The sequence below is a fragment of the Neovison vison genome, chromosome 7 (genome assembly GCF_020171115.1).
Source record: "Neovison vison isolate M4711 chromosome 7, ASM_NN_V1, whole genome shotgun sequence".
Classification (NCBI taxonomy): domain Eukaryota; kingdom Metazoa; phylum Chordata; class Mammalia; order Carnivora; family Mustelidae; genus Neogale; species Neogale vison.
Window position 1 is genome coordinate 153,140,683 of NC_058097.1, and position 6,954 is coordinate 153,147,636.

Sequence of the window (6,954 nt, forward strand, 5' to 3'; positions counted from 1 at the left end):
TTCTGAATATATCTGTGATGTCCATCTCATCCAGTGTATCATTTAAGGCCTTTATTTCCCTGTTCATCTTTTGCTTGGATGATCTGTCCATTTCAGTGAGGGGAGTGTTAAAGTCCCCTACTATTATTGTATTATTGTTGATGTGTTTCTTTGATTTTGTTATTAATTGGTTTATATAGTTGGCTGCGCCCACGTTGGGGGCATAGATATTTAAAATTGTTAGATCTTCTTGTTGGACAGACCCTTTGAGTATGATATAGTGTCCTTCCTCATCTCTTATTATAGTCTTTGGCTTAAAATCTAATTGATCTGATATAAGGATTGCCACTCCTGCTTTTTTCTGATGTCCATTAGCATGGTAAATTCTTTTCCACCCCCTCACTTTAAATCTGGAGGTGTCTTCGGGCTTAAAATGAGTTTCTTGGAGGCAACATATAGATGGGTTTTGTTTTTTTATCCATTCTGATACCCTGTGTCTTTTGATTGGGGCATTTACCCATTAACATTCAGGGTAACTATTGAGAGATATGATTTTAGTGCCATTGTATTGCCTGTAAGGTGACTGTTACTGTATATTGTCTCTGTTCCTTTCTGATCTACCACTTGTAGGCTCTCTCTTTGCTTAGAGGACCCCTTTCAGTATTTCCTGTAGAGCTGGTTTTGTTTTTGCAAATTCTTTCATTTTTTGTTGTCCTGGAAGCTTTTAATCTCTCCTTCTATTTTCAATGATAGCCTAGCTGGATATAGTATTCTTGGCTGCATGTTTTTCTCGTTTAGTGCTCTGAAAATATCATGCCAGCTCTTTCTGGCCTGCCAGGTCTCTGTGGATAAGTCAGCTGCCAATCTAATACTTTTATCATTGTATGTTACAGACTTCTTTTCCCGGGCTGCTTTCAGGATTTTCTCTTTGTTACTAAGGCTTGTAAATTTTACTATTAGGTGACGGGGTGTGGGCCTATTCTTATTGATTTTGAGGGGCGTTCTCTGAACCTCCTGAATTGTGATGCTCATTCCCTTTGCCATATTGGGGAAATTCTCTCCAATAATTCACTCCAGTATACCTTCTGCTCCCCTCTCTCTTTCTTCTTCTTCTGGAATCCCAATTATTCTAATGTTGTTTCGTCTTATGGTGTCACTTATCTCTCGAATTCTCCCCTCGTGGTCCAGTAGCTGTTTGTCCCTCTTTTGCTCAGCTTCTTTATTCTCTGTCATTTGGTCTACTATATTGCTAATTCTTTCTTCTGTCTCATTTATCCTAGCAATGAGAGCCTCCATTTTGTATTTGTTTTTGTTTTTGTTTTCCAATTTATTTATTTTCAGAAAAACAGTATTCATTGTTTTTTCACCACACCCAGTGCTCCATGCAAGCCGTGCCCTCTATAATACCCACCACCTGGTACCCCAACCTCCCACCTCCCCCGCCACTTCAAACCCCTCAGACTGTTTTTCAGAGTCCATAGTCTCTCATGGTTCACCTCCCCTTCCAATTTACCCATATTCCCTACTCCTCTCTAATGCCCCTTGTCCTCCATGCTATTTGTTATGCTCCACAAATAAGTGAAACCATATGATAATTGACTCTCTCTGCTTGACTTATTTCACTCAGCATAAACTCTTCCAGTCCCGTCCATGTTGCTACAAAAGTTGGGTATTCATCCTTTCTGATGGAGGCATAATCCTACATAGTGTATATGGACCACATCTTCCTTATCCATTCATTCGTTGAAGGGCATCTTGGTTCTTTCCATAGTTTGGCGACTGTGGCCATTGCTGCTATAAACATTGGGGTACAGATGGCCCTTCTTTTCACAACATCTGTATCTTTGGGGTAAATACCCAGGAGTGCAATTGCAGGGTCGTAGGGAAGCTCTATTTTTAATTTCTTGAGGAATCTCCACACTGTTCTCCAAAGAAGACACAAAATGATGGAAGAGCATTCCATGCTCTTGGATCGGAAGAATAAACATGGTCAAAATGTCTATACTGCCTAGAGCAATCTATACTTTTAATGCCATTCCGATCAAAATTCCACCGGCATTCTTCAAAGAGCTGGAGCAAATAATCCTAAAATTTGTATGGAATCAGAAGAGACCCCGAATCGCTAAGGAAATGTTGAAAAACAAAAATAAAGCTGGCGGCATCACCTTACCTGATTTCAAGCTTTATTACAAAGCTGTGATCACCAAGACAGCATGGTACTGGCATAAAAACAGACACATAGACCAGTCAACAGAGTAGAGAGCCCTGATATGGACCCTCAACTCTATGGTCAATTAATCTTTGACAAAACAGGAAAAAATATACAGTGGAAAAAAGACAGTCTCTTCAATAAATGGTGCTGTGAAAACTGGACAGCTATATGTAGAAGAATGAAACTTGACCATTCTCTTACACCGTACACAAAGATCAACTCAAAATGGATAAAAGACCTCAACGTGAGACAGGAATCAATCAGAATCTTAGAGGAGAACATAGGCAGTAATCTCTTTGATATCAGCCACAGCAACTTCTTTCAAGATACGTCTCCAAAGGCAAAGGAAACAAAAGCGAAAATAAACTTTTGGGACTTCATCAAAATCAAAAGCTTCTGCACAGCAAAGGAAACAGTCAAAAAAACAAAGAGGCAACCCACGGAATGGGAGAAATTTGCAAATGACAGTACAGACAAAAGGTTGATATCCAGGATCTATAATGAACTCCTTAAACGCAACCCACACGAAACAGACAAACACATCAAAAAATGGGCAGAAGATATGAACAGACACTTCTCCAATCAAGACATACAAATGGCTATCAGACACATGAAAAAATGCTCATCATCATTAGCCCTCAGGGAGATTCAAATTAAAACCACATTGAGATATCACCTTACACCAGTTAGAATGGCCAAAATTAACAAAACAGGAAACAACATGTGTTGGAGAGGATGTGGAGAAAGGGGAATCCTCTTACACTGTTGGTGGGAATGCAAGTTGGAGCCTCCATTTTTTATTGAACCTCATTAATAGCTTTTTTTATTTCAACTTGGTTAGATTTTAGTTCTTTTATTTCTCCAGAAAGGGCTTTTATATCTCTGGAGAAGGTTTCTCTAATATCTTCCATGCCTTTTTCAAGCCCAGCTAGAACCTTGAGAATTGTCATTTTGAACTCTAGATCTGACATATTACCAATGTCTGTATTGATTAGGTCCCTAGCCTTCGGTACTGCCTCTTGTTCTTTTTTTTGTTGTGAATTTTTCCACCTTGTCATTTTGTCCAGCTAAGAGTATATGAAGGAACAAGTAAAATACTAAAAGGGTGGCAACAATCCCAGGAAAATATGCTTTAACCAAATCAGAAGAGATCCCAAATCGTGAGGGGGGATTTCTCCCCCCTCACGATTGGGTGAGGGATCTCCCCTGTTTGGGATCTCTTCTGATTGGGATCTCCCAATCTCTTCTGATTGTGATCTCTTCTGATTTGGGGATAAAAAGAGGTTCAAAAAGAAGGAAAAAAAAAAGAAAAATTAAAAAAAGAGATTGAATTAAAAATTCAATCAAGAATTAAAAAAAGAATTAAAAAAAGAGATTGGGATCTCTGATTTGAGGATAAAAAGAGGTTCAAAAATAAAGAAAGAAAAAAAAGAATTAAAAAAAGAAAACGAATAAAGAAAAGTATAAAAAAGAAAATATATATATATATTAGATAAACTAGTTTAAAAACGTTAAAACAGAAAAGGGTAAAAGTTAAAAAAATTTTAGCAGAAGAAGAGAAAAAAAATGAAAAAGAAAAAAATTAAATTAACTGCGAGACTAAAAAATCAAAGGGAGAAAGCCATGAGTTCCGTGGTTTGTTTTCTCCTCCTCTGGAATTCTGCTGCTCTCCTTGGTATTGAACCTGCACTCCTTGGTAGGTGAACTTGGTCTTGCCTGGATTTCTTTCTTTTTTTTTTTTTTTTTTTTAAGATTTTGTTTATTTATTTGACAGAGTAGGCAGATAGAGAGAGAGAGAGAGGGAAGCAGGCTCCCTGCTGAGCAGAGAGCCCGATGCGGGCCTGGATCCCAAGACCCTGGGATCATGACCTGAGCCTAAGGCAGAGGCTTTAACCCACTGAGCCACCCAGGCGCCCTTGCCTGGATTTCTTGTTGATCTTCTTGGGGAGGGGCCTTCTGTAGTGATTCTCAAGTGTCTTTGCCCCAGGCGGAATTGCACCGCCCTTACCAGGGGCCGGGCTGAGTGATCCGCTCAGCTTTGCTTTCAGGAGCTTTTGTTCCCTGAGCGCTTTCCGTAGAGTTCCGGAGGACGGGAATACAAATGGCGGCCTCCTGGTCTCCCGCCCGGAGGAGCCGAGAGCCCGGGGCCCCACTCCCCAGTGCGCCCTCAGCGAACAGCTCCTAGTAACTCCCGTCTGCCTAACCTCTGGCCACGCTCCGAGCTCACCGAGCCTGCGACCGGTTCAAGGCAACACCGAGCTGTGAGCTTACTGTCGGCTCTATCTCTGCAGCCGGCTGTCCCATTCCAATATCCGCAAGCTCTGCGACACTCAGACACCCCCGATCCTTCTGTGACCCTGCGAGACCTGAGGCCACGCCGACCCCGCGTGGGCTTCGCCCCAGTTTAGCCTCTGGAGCGGTGTCCCTCAGCGGAACAGACTTTTAAAAGTCCTGATTTTGTGCTCCGTTGCTCCGCCGCTTGCCGGAAGCCGGCCCCTCCCCCCGGAGTCTATCTTCCTGTCGCTTTGGATTTACTTCTCCGCCAGTCCTACCTTTCAGAAAGTGGTTGTTTTTCTGTTTCTAGAATTGCTGTTCTTCTCTTCGATCTGCCGATGGATTTGTAGGTGTTTGCAATCTTTAGATAAGCTCTCTAGCTGATCTCCTGCTAGCTAAAGTAGTCTCAGCCTGCTACTTCTCCGCCATCTTGACTCCTCCCCTAAAAATATTTTCTTGAATGAAGAAATTAATCTGAAGACAAGCTTATGAAAATTATTTTTGGTATGATTATAGAATTTTTATGTAAGATTATGTATCAGGGTTCTACATAATGTTTTACTGCCTTTATCTGTGGCCTGGATATGGCATTTTTAATCTTTTACTCCCTCTCTCAGTGAAGCCTCTGTTAAAGGGAGGGTCATTGATGATTTTGGCTAAAAGTTGTCAATATGTAGGGAAGAAAGGATTAACTCTTAAGGTGTCTATGTTGTCTCAGATGAGTCGATATAATTTATTATTTGTTTCAATTCACTATTACCCATTTATACAATAAACTTATACTCTGTGCCTATTCCATTGAGTAGACATTTTATCAGTGAATGAGAAAATCTCATTTTAGAATTCACATTTTAATTGAAGAAAAAAGGAGAAGATAATCAGTTTATTAGCTTCATGCTACTGGCACAAGTGTTTGTGATTGCAGTAGGAGTGTTTCATATTTCAGCAAAATTTCAATGGTCTCTACAAAAGCTATGCAAATCGCCATTTTCACTTCCCAGCTCTATCCAAGAAAGTTCCATTTGGGTTGAATCCTAAAATGTATTTCTCCTTACACAGGGTTCTCTTATGATTGCTTAACAAGAAGTTACAATAATAGCATGTCTAGAAGAATTCAGAATATCACTATTTTTTCAAAGTCTTTAAGTTCTTTAGGGAAATCATTGGTAACTTTGACATTTACTGTCTTTTTATGTGTGATGAGGATTATTTATGGATTTCATTTATTCCTATTACCCATTCAAATTGTATGTGTGTATGTGGGTGAATGTGTGTGTTTTATTGAGAAATATCCAACATTAGGCATTAATCTTCTTCTTAACAACATGTGGTGATGCAGGAGTAAAGGAGAATTATTCGGTCTTGAATCTGTTTGGTCTTGACCCTGTAAATGATGGGGTTTAGCATAGGGGGCACCACCACATAGAAGTTGGCTACTAGGATGTGGACATGATGAGGGACGGTTTACTCCCCAAAATGAAGGGCAAAAAAAGAGAAAAGAATGCTGGGGCATAGAACATAACACAGATGTGGGAAGCACATGTGTTTAGGGCAACCCAGGAAGGTATCTGAAACACTGTGTAAAGGATCATGTTGTAAGACATAATGATGAACACAATGTCCAGTCTTGTAGACAGCAGGGCCACAGTCAGCCCATAGATGATGTTGACCCTGATATTGTCACATACCAATCTGGCAATGCCCAAGTGCTCACAGTAGGAATGGGGAATGATGTTTCTCCCACAATACCTAAGTCTGTGTACCAGGAAGGTGAATGGAAGGCAGATGATGAAGCTCCTGACCACAGCTGCTATGCCAATCTTCCCAATGACTGAAGAGGTTAAGATTGTGGTATATCTCAGGGGGTGACAGATGGCCACATAGCGGTCAAATGCCATGGCCAGGAGCATAGAAGATTCTGCCACAAAGATGAAATGTATGAAGAACATCTGGGACACACACAATCAAAGGATATATCCATGGACTGGAACCAGAAGATGGCCAGCATCTTTGGGGCTTGTGGTGTGGAGAGCAGCACATCTGCCGAGGCAAGCATGGAAAGGAAGATATACATGGACTCATGGAGACCGCACTCAGTCACAATCACAAAGATCAAGAATACATTGCCGGGACGCCTGGGTGGCTCAGTTGGTTAAGCGGCTGCCTTCGGCTCAGGTCATGATCCCAGAGTCCTGGGATCGAGTCCCACATCGGGCTCCTTGCTCGGCAGGGAGCCTGCTTCTCCCTCTGCCTCTGCCTGCCACTCTGTCTGCCTGTGCTCGCTCTCTCTCCTCTCTCTCTGACAAATAAATAAAATCTTTAAAAAAAAAAAAAGAATACATTGCCTACGACAGCCAAAACGTACATGGAACAAATAGTGATGGATATCCGGGTGTGAAATCTTTCAGTTCTGGGATTCCAATCAGGACATACCACATATCCTGGGGACCGCCGTGATTATAAGAGGATGGAGGCATCTGTGGCATCAT

General features: G+C 41.3%; 1 pseudogene; it reads right to left on the minus strand.

The window, feature by feature from the left end:
• Nucleotides 1-5,782: 5,782 nt before the first annotated feature.
• Nucleotides 5,783-6,954, minus strand: LOC122914178 (annotated as a pseudogene).